The sequence below is a fragment of the Camellia sinensis genome, chromosome 13 (genome assembly GCF_055761805.1).
Source record: "Camellia sinensis isolate YWXY chromosome 13, ASM5576180v1, whole genome shotgun sequence".
NCBI classification, from domain to species: Eukaryota; Viridiplantae; Streptophyta; class Magnoliopsida; order Ericales; family Theaceae; genus Camellia; species Camellia sinensis.
Window position 1 is genome coordinate 135,050,666 of NC_138973.1, and position 16,688 is coordinate 135,067,353.

At 33.8% G+C, this 16,688-nt stretch overlaps 1 long non-coding RNA gene across 1 annotated transcript; it reads right to left on the reverse strand.

Annotated features, from left to right (window-relative positions):
* Positions 1–1,062: 1,062 nt before the first annotated feature.
* LOC114322254 (uncharacterized) lies at positions 1,063–9,016 on the reverse strand. Its single transcript, XR_003650618.2, has 3 exons — positions 8,793–9,016; positions 7,915–7,971; positions 1,063–1,538 (listed from the first exon to the last, which is right to left on the reverse strand). It is a non-coding gene; the product is annotated as an uncharacterized LOC114322254 (long non-coding RNA).
* Between the last annotated feature and the right edge of the window lie 7,672 nt (positions 9,017–16,688).

Here is a 16,688-nt window from a genome sequence, read left to right on the forward strand (position 1 = left end):
GGGCAGTTATAGCTCGACTTTTTCACGCCCCCTTTCGAAAGTCGAAATAAGCCCTACAGTATCGGACTCCCATAGTTCTAAATCTGATTCCACAAGTGCAATCCGAAATAGATAATCACCAAAGAGTCCAAATCTGAAAAATCTTTTGGAAAATCGATTTTGCATCAAATTGCCAAAAATGGACTACTTTGCCAGATACAGAGTCCCTACCTAAATATTTTCTTTTGGAAAAATTTAAGAAACCCATGACTTGTGCTAAAGGCCACGTGTCCGTCATCACCAAGATTGTCTCGGCTTAGGAACTTGGGTACGAAAGAAGAAGGTCATGAATTGAGCACCCCTGCTCCCCCGATCAAAGATCGGCTTCTACTAATCATGATATGGATTTTATTTACATGATATCCTCTTGTTCCGGTTTATTAGGCTAGCATTACTATGTGATACGCACACACATAAGTCTAGACTAACTTGCAAGAATTGGAACACTTCGATTCATGTTTGTTTTTTGAAAATTGTTTCGAAATATGTACCACTTGAAAAAGTGATCTCATATAAACATTACTCAAATTATTCTAATTCAAGCAACAAGCCTTCATCCACAAGCATTCAAGCAGTTTATCATTTAAGCAATTAGCCTCATGGCAAGTATGCTAAACATGGCAACAATCACACTCATGCAATCATGCTAAAGCAAGTAAAGGCTTACCTAGTACTCCAAATCAAAAGAGAAATGAGTTAGAAAAATGCACGATTCCTAACTATGCGACATAACTAATGCGATACATGCAAAAATGCAACTAATAGGCTCAGCTACTAATATGGCATATGAATCAATTAAATAGCATGTGGTCTAAGCACGTATTCAAAGGATGTTTAAACTAACAATGCAAGTTAGAATGATGAACTGAGTCCCGGTGCATGCAATACAAATGGATGCAAATATGAAGTATGCTAAACAAAACATGATGTTCCTATACTAACCATCATAAGCTAGCAAATAAAAGGGAGAAAGACGTGGGGTTAGAAGACATACACGTTATTACAACATTGTGCTCTTACGAAGGAGAGTCTGAATAAACTAACTAGCTAACTAATTAAAACTAAGCTAATTAATCAACTATTACAAAACAAAATGAATAAATAGCTTAACTACTTAACTAATTATTATAACAGAACATGAATTAACTAACTATTCTAGTTAATTAATGATTAGAACATCACAACTAACTAACTACTTTAACTAATTAAATAATTACAACACAAGTGCAATTAAAAGAAGTAAGTAATCTAAATAATTAAGTACTAGGCTAATTACTTTGCCTCGGGAAACGAGGGATGTTCATGCGCATGCTTGGTTTCCACCCAAAAAGCCTACTGTTTTGTTTCCAAAGAGCCTCTGTTGCACAAAGAACACATACACTGTTGCCCACTTCCAGAATTACTCTGCTTTGCCTCAAAAACACACTGTTGAATTTTGCATCAGTGGCCGGCCAGCCAGTGATGAGGGCCTGCCGGCCATTGCTACAGGGTTCACCTTGCTGCAACAGAGAACAAACAGAGCATGTACAGGGTTCAAAGGTTTGTTTGTACAATTCACCTCTCATTTTCATGAACAAATCAAAGGAGTAGCAAGCTTGGTTCATAAACCATCAACTCAAGCAATTTCATTGCATGATGGCATATGAACCAAAATGTGCAAGTTCAATAAATGCAATGCAATGAGACTCCCAAAACCACATCCCTATCATTGAAGATCAAGGGAAGTAATGACTATTGGAAACTTGAATCATTTCATCACTAATGAGTATGAAATGCCTCAAGCTTCCATGTGTTCAATTAGCGTTCGATTGAACACAACACTTTTATTATCTTGCACCATTTTAGTCCCATTTTAATTACTTCATTTTAGTTGACCAACCATTCTTTAATTAATTGAGTTCAAATGGTGAGTTTAAGTCCTCTAATAGAAAGATGGCTCAAACCAAGTGTTGTCTTGGGCATGAAAGAGACATCGTACCGTTGGTAATGAACCCCCTAAGGGATTAATCCATTAAGCATGACACCTCAATCTCATGCTTAAACAAACAAGTTGTTTGAACAACTTTCAAAGCAAAACAAAAGTCAAGAAATGAGGGAGGTTGCAGAGATGATTAAGTGTGATTACAAGTATGGAAAGCCATAAATAAACTCATGAGAACAATTACACTACAAGCATGCAAAATAAAGCTCAAATGCAACTATCAACCCAAAACATTGTTAAAATAGTCTAAAATAAGTCCTAAAACATGCTGAAATTAAGACAAAAAAGGCTAGATTAATATGCTAAAACATGGCACAAGCTAGGCTAGTAAGCAAGATACAAGGAGGGGAGGCTAACCCCTCCAAATTTGGACTTCAAAACACGATTTTGGCCATTGAAATAACTCTGAAAATCAGTGTTTAAAAGCTCAAAAACAGATAGTAAAAGGGTGGGAAATATAAGGGAAAAGGCTTTCAAAGCAAGGTACAAAGAAGGATGGAACACCCCTCAACTTTTAATGGCCTTAAAACCCAAGTTTCATCCCAAAAATACAAAAGTTTTATAGCCCAAAAACACTTGGAAAATTGCAAGAAAAAGAGTAGTTAAAGCAAGCAAATAGGTAAAGCCTTATACCTTTTGAAGAGGAAATTAATTCCAAGCAACAAAACCAAGCAAACAACACCGACAAGAGCTCAAACAAGCCTCAAAGACACCTCAGCTCAAAGATGAAAAGGTTTGGTTAAGGGTGTATAGCCAAAGGTTAAGGGTGTATAGGCAAAAATGTAGGAATTTGCTAGAGAGAAAGGAAAAAGTGTGCTCTAAATTGTTTCCAACCTTCAAACATGAGAGAGAGGCCCTCTATATATAGAAAACATGAATTCTTCTCAAGAACATCCAGCCCTACACGTGGGGGCAGATGCATGCATCTGTGCAAAGAGCTGGCACAACTGTCTCAAAATATCTGCAAAAGAAACTAGTGGCCGGTCGGCTATCACTGGTGGCCGGCAGGCCACATCAGTGGCTAGTAACCAAGAGTGATGGCTGGCAGCCCAAAACCAAAAGCTGCAGGCTTGAAAAACCAAGGGTTGGTCCAAGAATGAGGTAACTGGGTGTAGGGTTTGAAGGGCTCAAAGCTATGGCATTCTGCTGAGGATTTCAAACACTTGACGACCAAATAAACTCATCATTGGGTGTGCATGCGATGACGTCCAAGTTGTAAGGGCCGTTGAAAATGGAGTGTCTACAGTAGTTATATTCAATTGTAAATATTGTCGTACCATTTGTATAAATGAGGGAGAACTTCTACGTCTATAGATAAGTTTATTGGTGTTAAAGATTATAGCTTCCATATCTTTTAATTGAAAACGGATCATGATAATGAATTTGGTAATATTAATTGAGTTCTGAAATATGGGGCGTTACAAATTGAGTATAAACAACTAAAGAATCAAATAGGGGACTCCAAAACATACCAGTAGTAATCTTTTAAGGTACTAAAGTAGTCAATCACTACCAATTATGATGTAGTAAATACCTATATTATTAAAATAAAAAATTGAATACAAAAACTGTTGTCAATTGGTTTTAAAATCCACAAGATCAAGAATTTTAATTCCTTTCGGTTACAAATTTTTTTAAACTATATAAAAAATAATATTTCTAAAAACATAACTGTTACAGTTAGAAACTATTTTTATTATAATGAAAGAAACTTTTCTTTTTTACTACAAAAAATCTATTCCACATCCACCTAAACTCATAATATATCCATAAGAGAAAGATGATCAGAACAATATAATAACATCTAATACATTAAAATTCAACAGTTCTAATTAGATGACCATAATGAACTTACTCATGTGTTCATGTAACTTATACAACATTAAATTAACAAATTACTAATACCATGAATAAAATATATGTTGCAATTGTTTAAGATATTCTAAATAAGTGTACTTTTTGACTTATTAAGAAATATGAGTTTGGTATGTGTTAGGTTTGAAGTGATGTGGTAGAGAGGTGATGTGACTTAAATAAGATGATATGAATTAAATATGATAGCGACTTTTTGACTTTTTTAGGGGATGACAAACCAGGCCTTAATTATTTTTCTATCCAACTCACATTAACAAGGCCAATAATCTTTAATTCACTAATTACAAAATTTATGATGTACTCTAAACTTTTTAACAGTTCCAAAATAATTTGTATTAAACTTCGTTTTGCTAGTTACTACTTTAAAAATTATGAACAATAACAATTACAAATTTATACAAACCAAACAATCCAATGTAACCAAACAATTAGAAGGATTAGGATATTTTTATCCTTCTTACATCACCATATATGATTTCTTATTTATAAAGAGAGATACAATCATAACTAATAACTTTTAGAAACCTTTTTTTTCAAGCACAACTACTTTAGATCATCGGAATTACTACAACAAAATTGTACTAATGACTAAGAAATTACATACACAGATTAACCCAATAAAATAATAAGCATCTCAATCTAAAGAATATAAAATAGTGAAAATTTGTAATAAATCCAATCTAAGGAAGGTGTAAGGCATTAGGTTCAGTAAATATTTTTGTTAGTGAGAAATTCGCATTTTGTAAAATAATCTAATGAGAAGTCCTAGAAGACATTTTGGTTCCAATTTTACCTCTTGACCTTTTTTTTATCTATTTGACTTTTTGTTGACTATTTGTTCAAATTTATATCTATGTGTTCAAATTTTTTATTTATTTGTTCAAATTTATATTTATTTGTTCAAAAATTTTAACTATCTATTCAAGTTTTCTCCTAATTCTATCTATCTGTTCAATTTTTCCCTTAAATTCTATTTATTTGTTCAATTTTATATTTATCTATTCAATTTTTTCCATAAATTCTATATATATGTTCAATTTTATATTGATCTGTTAAAATTTTTTGACTATCTGTTCAACTTTTTCACCTAAATTCTATCTATCTATTCAATTTTTTTCCTAAATTCTATCTTCCTGCTCAATTTTTGTTTCTATCTGTTGAAATCTATGTCAACTTTTTTGTTTCTATGTTGCAATCATCATTATCAATATTAATTTGTTTTCCAAATCTGTCTCATATATACACATACAGAGATGTACATACATACACTCACAGATATATATACACTCAAGATATACGTAATAGGGATGTCTGCAATTCGGCTGCGGCTAGAAAGCCTCTAATTCGCCATTCATTCGTCGGATTGCAAAAAAATCAATCCACATCCATTCGCCAGATTAGCGGACGCAAATTGATTGGATGGACAGATTAGCGGATGGATGTGAATCGGTTTGACGGCTTAAAATTTTACAAATTTTGAACAAAATGTATTAACTTGTTAACATTTTTTTGTGGATAATAATTCAACTTAACATAACCAAAAGATTATCAACTAAATTGTTAAATATCAATAATAAATACATATAAGAAAACCGTGTATTATCAAAACTATTTCGTTACTTTTTTCTATCCAAAAACTATTTAATTCGATTCTTAAGAAAAATGACAACATTAAGCCTTATATTTTCCATACAAAAATATCAAATGTCAACACTTGCCATTTGATAAAAGGATAACAAATTGAAAACACAACAGAATATCTAAATTCTTTTTTAATTGAAAACACAAACAAAATATCTAAACAAATTAAAAACACAAAGTCTTACAAATTACGATGGGTGCTTGCAGTTTGGCAGTTCGGTTGCGACCAAAGAAATCTCAAATCCGCCGTTCGTCCAAAACTAGACGGATTGAAAAAAATTAATCAACAACTGTCCGCTTGTCATCACACATCCGTTCAAAATGTGGCGGGTCGGGTCGGGTCGGGTCGGTTGGTTCAGGCGGATCGGAATATCTGCTAAGCACCCTTAATACATAGATACACACACTTATAGATATACAGATATATATATATATATGTATGTATGTATGTATCAATCATATAAGTCTGTCTAAATACAACTAGACAACAAATACATACATACATATATCTGTCCAAAACACAACAGATCTTAGTGAATCAATATCTTCATCGCCGATTTGAGAACAAATCTCAGTGAATCGACACATGAAATGTGAGATCCAATAGTAAACAGTTTGACAGCACTGTCGTAGAAGGAGGTGCGATGACGGTGAGTATCACCACGTGGAGAGTCAAGCATTGTCTTTGCTACGACAAGAGAAACAGATGATCATTCTCAGAGAAGAAGTTGGAAATCAAATTCATCGGACTAGGGCTCACATGGTAGAGGCGACTTTCGACCTTACCATAAAGAGGAGAAGCAAGGAAGAAGAAAGAGGAGAGAGATGTGGTGGTATTATAGTTCTCTTCCTCCGTCATCCGCTTCCACCGAAGGCTTGAAGAAGAAGGAAGAGGAATAGGTGCTGCGGTAGTTCTAGCGTCTGGACTTTTGGCTAAACAAAATTAAAAATTGAACTTTTGCCTAAGCACCCTATAAAATAACTCAATAACATAAAACTTGGAATCTGACATGTGATGCATTGAGAGACATGCATTCATATTGCTAGATCTATCAGTAATTTAGAGGTAAAAACAATTTTAGATTGTTAGTCTATCAAAATAATAAACTGAATAATTATCATGAATAATACAATAACAATGACAATTAACAATATACATATATATAAACAAAATCAATAGTAGAAAAACATAGTTATAAGACTTTGGAAGTCGTGTTGTCACTTATTTAAAATTGTTTTTTCTCCCCTCGTGAAGGTACAACCAAAGTGAACCAATTCCAAGATAAAACTTATGTGTCTCATAGTGTTCCTCATCCAAGTGTTCATGTTCATGACCACCAAAAGGTTTGAATCATGCAAACGAACTAAAATTGCCCAAAACATAAACAATATATATATATATATATAATATAGAGAATACTCTCAACAAATCATATTTTATTCTCTCTTATTCTCTATAACAATCCTTCTCCAATATATATTGTAAAATACGATGGATTTATAAAGGAGTTACATAATCAATAGAATTAATCACCATAAATATTAAAACAGTTATATAATTAAACCATATAATAAATTGTATTTATATGGAATATTAATATGCAATAAGCTTCTAATTGAATATATTAAATGTATTAAATATAATTTATTTTTATTAAAATACCCCAACTATACTAAAATAATATATTAGTGAACTTTCATTTTTTTCATTTCATTTTATTGTTTTTTAACTCAGTGAAATTTCACTGAGTTATGTTAGTAAAATTTCACTAACTTGTTTCAATAAAATTTCTGTTTGTTCTGAATTACAACTTTATAGTATCAATTAAATCAATATCTGTGAAGTACAATAATATTAATTTAACATTGAACTCTTAATTTAACATTAAATAGTAAAATTTCTCTTTGACAGAACAAACAAATTTCTCTATCGGTTTTTAAATAGATAAATTTATAGGATTCTATAATAAATCTTTTGGATGAATAATATATATATATATATATATTTTTGGGGAGAATGCTACATTAAATCAATCAATCCAAAATAATAGCAAAACAAAAAAACTTCTATTGTAACATTGATTGTATTCAAACTCAAAAAGAAAAAAAAGAAAAAAAAAAGATGTGCATTCTCCAACAATGTAACATCTACGACAAAGAAATTTCTTTGTGATAAAAACAAATCTGTATGATTTTGATATATTATAGAAAAATTGGTTCTACATTCAATCTAATAATCCAACAACAATTCATAATCGACAATGAATTCAGGAACAATAAACAACTCATCCATAGTATAAAAAATTAATCCAGAATAATGAACAATCCATAATCAACAACCAAAAATGAAAATTGAAACTCAAAATATATAGATTTACCTAACAATCAATGTAGAATTATAAACTCATATTCAATCTTCAATGTAATGTTACTAACTGCAAATCAAAAATCACAAAGCACAAAATTGAAAACTAGCAATAAACAAAGGGAAAAAAAGTCAATCAAATATTTTATGTGATTTCGGTGTTTGATTGAAGGGCAAAAAAGGAATAAACAAAGAAAAAATCACGAAAAAAAAATATGGTATTTACCTCATTACTTAACACATTCAAATATTCTCAATGAATCAATTTGAAAATCAAAATCTCAATTTCCAACAAGAGGGTTTGACCATGAATTATGCAATGTTCAATGCATGCATGAATTTTTAAATATCATGATTTCACATGCGAGTTCTACAACAAATCAATACAACTCTCTACCGGTTGCGAAACAATTATCTCTATTCAATATATTCCAAATTGGACAATATATAACAAGAGCATAATCAACAACATCAACATTAGGCATTCTTCATTCTTTCTCAAGAATTCAATACTTTCATATAAACAATTTCCAAAAGGAATTCCAATATCCCCAACAACAATTTCATCTATTTTGAACATATACTTCCAAGGTCTTATTTGTTCAATAAACACTTGTTTTTCAACACTTATAAGTTTCTCATAACTTAGCCAAAATCTTAATTTCAACATTTTAAATTTCTAGGATTTTATCAAAATTTTGGGATTTCTCATTTTAAAGATATTTTTCATCAAAACCCATGAGTTACACACAACCATACTCAACTAACAAGAACCTTCAAAAAAAATTTGAATCTCCCTTTGTTTTACTTTAAACATATCTTTAATAGAAACCCTAATCTTTTCAAGTGTTATATTATCAAAATAACACATAATAAAACTAAAATACATACATCAAGTATAGGAGAGGAAACGATGAAAAGCCCTAAATTTTTCACAATGCCAAAATCCGATCTCCATCGCACAAAAACGCCCTCCTCGGGATGCTCTCCAAAATGATCTCAAGAACAAGGGTCAAGAAAATCAACGAATTTTGGTGGATGGAAGGATTTATGAGGGTTGGTGAGAGTTTCTTTAGAGAGAGATAAGAAAAAGAGAAAAGTGGAGTGTAGAGAGAGAGAGACAGAGAGAGAGAGAAATGAAAAAATGAAGGAAAAAGTGGGTTTTCCTAAGATATAAGTGATTGGACACGAGTTTCAAAACTAAATTCGAACAGTGAATTCAAACTCCTAGTATCTCTTTTCTCTACAAAACAAACCACTCCAACAATGGAACCTATGTGCGAGTGTAGAAATCACACTCAGTATCTTAGACTTCAGAACATAGAATTGGGTGGATGCAATGACCATTCAAATGACTAAAGTGTTAGCTTTTGATAAAACTCTCTCTAGAATGAACTATTATTTTGTATTGAATTTCTCTCTCTTATTATTCATATATTTTGCCCATAGGCTTACATCCTTTTATATAGAGAATGTTATACATAAGTTCAATGAATAAGATCCATGAACCTAAACAACCTTGCAATTAATTAGGTACATGAATATAATCTAGACAATGTACTTAATAAACATAAAATACATGAATATAAAAATACATGAATACAAAGAATGTATGAACTCAATATATCCAATGTATGCAATATATCCAATGTATCTAATGTAAATATGACATTAATTTTAACACTCCCCCTTAATGCCATATTGTGTGACACCCAACATTTCTCTAAAAAATTCAAACTTGTCCCTTGGTAGAGCTTTGGTGAAGATGTCTGCAACTTGATCTTCAGTCTTGCAATACTTGATTTGAATCTCATCATCTTCCACAACTTCTCTAATGAAACGATGTTTGATAGCAATGTGTTTGGTACGAGAATGGTAGACGCGATTCTTTGTCATAGCAATAGTAGACCTGTTATCACACATAATTGGAGTAGCTTTATCACACATAATTGGAGTAGCTTCACCTTGCTTCTCACCAAAATCATCCAAAATTCTTCTTAGCCAAATTGCTTGTGTAGTTGCCAATGATGCTGAAATATATTCAGCCTCAGCAGATGATTGTGCCATAGTTTGTTGTTTCTTGGATGACCATGAAATTACACCCAATCCAAGAAAAGATGCATACCCAGAAGTGCTTTTCATATCATCGACACTTCCGGCCCAATCACTATCACAAAATCCAAGTAACTTTGTATCAACAAATTTCTCATAAAAAATTCCATAATCAAGTGTACTTTGAATATATCTCAACACTTTTTTTGCAACCCCAAAATGAATTTGGCTTGGACTGTGCATGAACCGAGACAACAAACTCGTAGCATACATGATGTCCGGTCTTGTAGCAGTTAAGTACAATAAATTTCCAACCAAACTTCTATAACAAAATGCTTCAGCTTCTTTGCTTCCATCTTCCTTTGACAACTTTTCATTCACAATTAAGGAAGTAGCAACTGCTTTGCAATTCTTCATTTTAAATTTCTCAAGAAGTGTTTGAGCATACTTCTTTTGGCAAATAAAACACCACCATTGTTTTGGTAGATTTCAATGCCTAAAAAATGATGCAACAGCCCTAAATCACTCATTTCATATTTCTTCATCATTTCCTTTTTAAAATCTTCAATCAATTTTTCATCATTACCGGTAAAAACCAAATCATCAACATAAAGTGAAACAATGAGAATACCGGTTGTACCTTGCCTCTTGATGTACAAAGTTGGCTTACTTTTGCTTCTTTAAAAGCCCTTTTCATTGAAGTAAGCATCAATTTCACTATACCATGCCCGGAGTACTTGCTTTAAGCTATATAAAGGCTTCTTCAACTTGTACACTTTATCTTCTTTGCCTTTGACAACAAAGCCTTGAGGTTGATCAACATTGTAACAACCCTCGTTACTGTTTACCGATAAACTACTGATTACCGTTAAACTGACTGATAAGTGAACTGAATAAACTACTAAACTGACTGACTGAAATTGAAACTGAATTGACTGAGTATATCTGTTCAATTGTATGTCTATCTGTTTGATTGTTTGATTATCTGTTTGTGTTTTTATGTTTGAACTGCTAATTGAAGGCCTTATCGGCGGCCGAACCGGAAATCGATTAGTGTTTTATGATCATCGTAATTTATGTGATTTTATAGCATATTTATCTAAAAACTGATTAGGTATGATTAAATTAGATTAAAATGAGTTAAATTGCATAGTTGGTCTTATTTACCATTTTGCCACTAGAGTGGCCCACTACTTGAACCCTTTTGATCTCCTCATACACTCAAACAAAACATTTCTTCTTCCACTTCTTGCACACAACCGACCTTAGAGAGAGAGAGGAGCTAGAAGAGTTGATTTCAACTTGTTTCATTGTGAATTGGCTTGAATCTAGATAGAATTGAAGGTTGTTAGCAACATTGACCCATAATCCAAGACCTAAGGTAAATCATTGACCTTCTTTATTGTGTATTTGAACTTATTCTTGCATAATTCTTGAGCCTTTAGTGATTTAAGGCATGAATTGGTTCATTAATGTTGAATTGGAACTCATTCCTTGCATGCATGTTTGACTTGTTGAATTTGAGTTGATTCCATGGAGAATTGGCTCATGTATGCTCATGGCTATGTTAAGTCCATGTTTTCATCTTGTTTTGGAACAATTGGCTCCTTAGAGCATCAAATTGAAGCTTTGAAATGGTTTTAATCCATGCATGTTTGCATGCTTTTCGTATTCATGAAATTGGTTTGAATTGGATTTAGTTGAAACACCCTTGGGCTTTGATTTTACAATTGAGCTTTAGAATCATGTTATAGTATGAGTTTTGATGTGTTTTCTGGAAAATTGGCCCAAGAGGATCGAAATTTATGTTTTAAAACTTGGTTTTGAGCTTGAGGTTCGAATCTGGAATTTCCAGAATTTGGACTCACGCTCGAGCGGGGTGACTGGCGCTCGAGCGTGGAAATCGTGCTCCCAGCATTTTTGTTCTGTTTTGAAGTCCGCTCGAGCGGATTAATTGACGCTCGAGCGGGACATTCTGTCTCATGCTCGAGCGGGTGTCGAGCGCCTAATCGAGCGTGATTTTTATCTATGCAGCACTTTTGTTCTGTTTTGCAGAACGCTCAAGCGGGTAAGTCTACGCTCGAGCGGAAACTTTTGTCTGCATGTCCGCTCGAGCGGAGTAACCTACGCTCGAGCGTGACCTCTGTTTTCCAAAAAGTCTGAAAATGCTTTTAAAAGTGCATCTTTACATCCTCATCTCATTCTAGGCATCCTTAGGCCTAGTTTAAGACATCTTAAGGAGGATATAGATGTAGAAACACACCGAGGCATTAGGGATTAAGCTGTTATCTTTCCCAACTGTGTAGCTTAGTGTGTGTTAATCTGTAACTGTGTAGGGTTGGCGACTGGGGACGCGCTCTAGCTTTACTGTAGCCCAGAACTCTGTGAGTAACATCTGTGTAAAGATATGTTCAAAATGATTATCTTCTGAACAATTGAACTGTACTGCTTTCTGAACTGATTACTGTTAACTGAATGAATGTATGTCCTATATTCTGAACTGTATTGTGGCATCCTTAGCACCTACTGTTTACTGATACTGCTACAGAGATCTCTGTCGGTTCTCTCGTTGGAACCACTACTGTTACTGACTGATGGCCATCATTTATTGCTCGGTCTTTTTAGACCTACTGTTTACTGTATTGTTATGCTAATGGATGTACCACATATGACTGCACTGACTGAACGACTGAAATACTGATTTAATGAACTGTTTTCATTACTGTAAGGACATTCATTCTTAACCCCTTTACGCATTGTGTTATTCACTGGGCTTTAGCTCACTGCTCATATATATATGTAGGTGTACAGGCACCAGACCGCAGCTAAAAGCATCGGGGTAAACTCCAATTTTGTCAAGCCAACCTATGTGCCTAAATGCGAGGTTCCGAGCCTGTCAAGTTATGGCTTAGGGGTGTTTAGTTTCCCCTTCTGTTTCTGTAACTGTTTTGTTTACTGTACTGTACTGTTTAATAGGGATTAGGTCCCTGACTGAATGATTGTATATTTGTGCATACTGTTCTGTTCGACTGTATATATATATTTGAATAATAAGTCTTTTTGGCATACAAACTGTCACAGCTCATTGGACATTGTTTAATTACTGTATTGGCTTCCGCCAGCCCCTGTATTCTGTATTACTGTTAAACAGGCCTTTGGTAATCTCGAATTACTGGCCGGTTACGGTGCTAAACCCATAGGGGCGGGTTTGGGTCGTGACAAACATACACCTCTTCTTCTAATTTTCCATTCAAAAATACTGATTTTACATCAAGTTGGTGCAAGAACCAACCCTTTTGAGCCGCCAAAGCAATGATAGCTCTAATTGTATCAAGTCGAGCCACAGGAGCAAAAGTTTTTTGGAAATCAATTCCAGGTTGTTGTGAATACCCTTTTGCTACAAATCTTGCTTTGTTCTTTTGAATAGAGCCATCCGGATTAAACTTTGTTTTGAAAATCCACTTCACACCAATTATTTCTTTTTCTTTCGGTTTCTCCACTAACTCCCAAGTCTTGTTCTTCTCAATCACATGAATTTCATCTTCCATAGCTTTCTTCCATGCTTCATCTCTAATTGTCTCTTCAAAATTTTCAGGTTCAACAATGCATAAATTGCATCTTGCGTACACATCACTAAGACTCCTTATATTTCTCGGAGTTGACCTCGGAGATGAAGAACTTAAACTTGAACTTGAATTTGGAGAAGATTGTGAACTAGCAATTGGTGACACTCTTTGTGGAGATTCAAGACTTGTAACATCTTCAACTGGTGGACTTTCCGATTCTTCGTTGAAAGCAATGCTTTGATCTTAGACTTTCTTTTCCTTCCAATCAAAAGACACCTTCTCATCAAAGAGAACATCTCTACAAATAATCACATTCTTTTGATCCAAACTTATAGCCTTTGGATTTCGAGCTATAACCCACAAAGATGCATTTCTTACTATTTTTATTAAGCTTGTGTCTCACTTCTTTTGGAACATGAGCATAACAAATACAACCAAACACCTTCAAGTGATTCACCGATGGTTTCCTTCCACTCCAAGCTTCAAATGGAGTTTTGTCCTTAAGAGCTTTTGTAGGACATCTATTCATCAAGTAAACTGCTGTATACACGGCCTCACCCCAAAAAGTTTTGGGTAGCCCTTTCTCATATAGCATAAACTTGGACATCTCCTCTATGGTTTGATTCTTCTTTTCCGCCACACCATTTTGTTGTAGAGTGTACCCAACAGTCAATTGCCTTTCCATTCCAATATCTTCACAAAATTTCATAAACTCATTTGAGTTGTATTCTCCGCCTCTATCACTTCTCAATACTTTTATCAAACAACCACTTTGTCTTTTAACAAGATTTTGAAATTTCTTGAAGATAGAAAAAACTTCACTATTTTGTCTCATGAAATACACCCAAGTCATTCTAGTAAAATCATCAACAAAGATAATGAAGTACTTGTTACCTCTATGAGTTGGTGTATCTGTGGGTCCGCACACATCGGTATGGACAAGCTCCAATGGTGCTTTAGCTCTCCATGCTTTCTCCTTTGGAAATGACTCCCGGTGATGCTTTCCAAATGCACAACCTTCACAAATATGTTGCACTTTATGAATGGTCGGCAACCCAAAAATCATATTCTTTTGTTGTAGATGCTTCAAGCTTTGAAAATTTAAGTGCCCAAATCTTCTATGCCAAAGCCATGAATTATCAATCACATCCATCTTCAAAGCCGCATTTTTGCTGTACTGAAAAATGAGAGGAAAACTTCTATTCTTCTCTATTTTGATTTTTGCTACAACTTGGCTTTTCCTCCCTTTGTCAAGAATTTTGCAAAAATCGTCTTCAAAGTGAACAAGATATCCATGCTCTATAAGTTGTCCAACACTGAGCAAATTTTGCTCTAAGTCTGGAACTAGGAGAACATCGGAAATAAATCTTATACCCATCTTGGTTTCTATAGCAATAGTACATTTTCCTTTTGTTTGGATTAAGGCATCATTCCCCATTTTTACTTGAGAACTGGAGGAAGTATCCATTTTCACAAAAAATGCTCTCATCTCCTGTCATGTGATTGCTACATCCGCTATCGAGAAACCATACATCCTTGTTTTGATCTGATGCCTTGTGACAAGCATAGAACATGTGCCCTTCATTTTCTTGCTCCTTGGAAAAATTAGTTTGTTGAGTGCTCTTGACTTGGCAATCCCTCTTGACATGCCCAAATTTGTTGCAATTGTAACATTTTGGCTTTCCTTAAAACCAACAATCTTTATCAACATGATTGCTTCGGTTGCAAATTCCACACTTTTGTTGAGTGGACTCTTCATTTTCCTTTCTTTGAAAATTAGACCTTCCTCTTCCTCTTGCATTTCTTGCTCTTCCGGTTGCATTTCTTCCTCTTCCTCTTCCTTGGGAATTAGAGGTACTAACATTAAGCTTGGATTGAAAGACACTTTCAATTGACTTTTCAGATTGCCTACTCAAACTTTGCTCAAATGTTTTAATTGAGCCCATCAAATCTTCAATACTCGCAAGATCTTTAGTTTCTTCAATGACAGCAACAATAGGATTGTATTTTTCTAGCAAACTTATCAAAATTTTCTCAACAACTCTTTGATTAGTAATATTATCCCCATAAATTTTCATTTGGTTTACAAGTTCCATAACCTTAGAAAAATAATCCTTCAACAATTCCATATCCTTCATCTTTAAATTTTCAAAATCTCTTTTCAATGATTGAAGTTTTATGGTTCTTACCTTCAAGTTGCCTCTATACTCTTTCGGAAGAATATCCCATGCCTCCTTAGCTTTTGTTATATTGATAAGTCTTGGAAAGATTGCTTCTGAAACTCCTTGTTGAATAAAAGAGAGAGCCTTTGAATCCTTCTTCCTTTGCTCTTTTAATTGGTTTTTTTGGGGATTTGTCAAAGCTCCTTCATTTTCAGGTTCCTCGAACCTATTTTCAACAAGATCTCAAAGATCCGTATAGACAAAAATAGTTCTCATTTTCACATACCAAAAATCAAAATTTTCACCATTAAAGATAGGAGTAGATACATTTTAGTTGTTGGGATTCGCCATGGACGTCGAATTGTTCTTGTTCGAGTCTTGTTTTCCCGTATCCGATCTCTATGCCTAGCTTGTTCTTGACCTAACCAAAGCTCTGATACCACTTCTGTTAGCTTTTGATAAAACTCTCTCTAGAATGAACTATTATTTTGTATTGAATTTTTCTCTCTTATTATTCATATATTTTGCCCATAGGCTTACATCTTTTAACTAGGTACATGAATATAATCTAGACAATGTACTTAATAAATATAAACTACATGAATATAAAAATACATAAAGAATGTATAAACTCAATGTATCCAATGTATCTAATGTAAATATGACATTAATTTTAACACTAAGTTGCATTCGAGTAGAGTCAAGTTTTAAATAAGGCCATGCCATCCTAGGTATTTCCGCTCCTCCTCGGTCTATTCGTACACCCAAAGATCTCAAATTCAACTTGGCAATACAATTAGAACGAGAGCAAGTCTGGAGAACGAAGAGTGGGTGACGACGCACTATTCATAATGTCCTAAAAGCAATACAAGTTCTAAGGTAGAGTTATCTAAATATGAGTTAACATTACTAAATTAGTTTTAAGGGTCCTGGACATCATAAGGCGTGAGGAGTTCAACCATTTCAAGGTAGTTGTAAAAGAAGCGGATGATGCGTCATAGAATTTC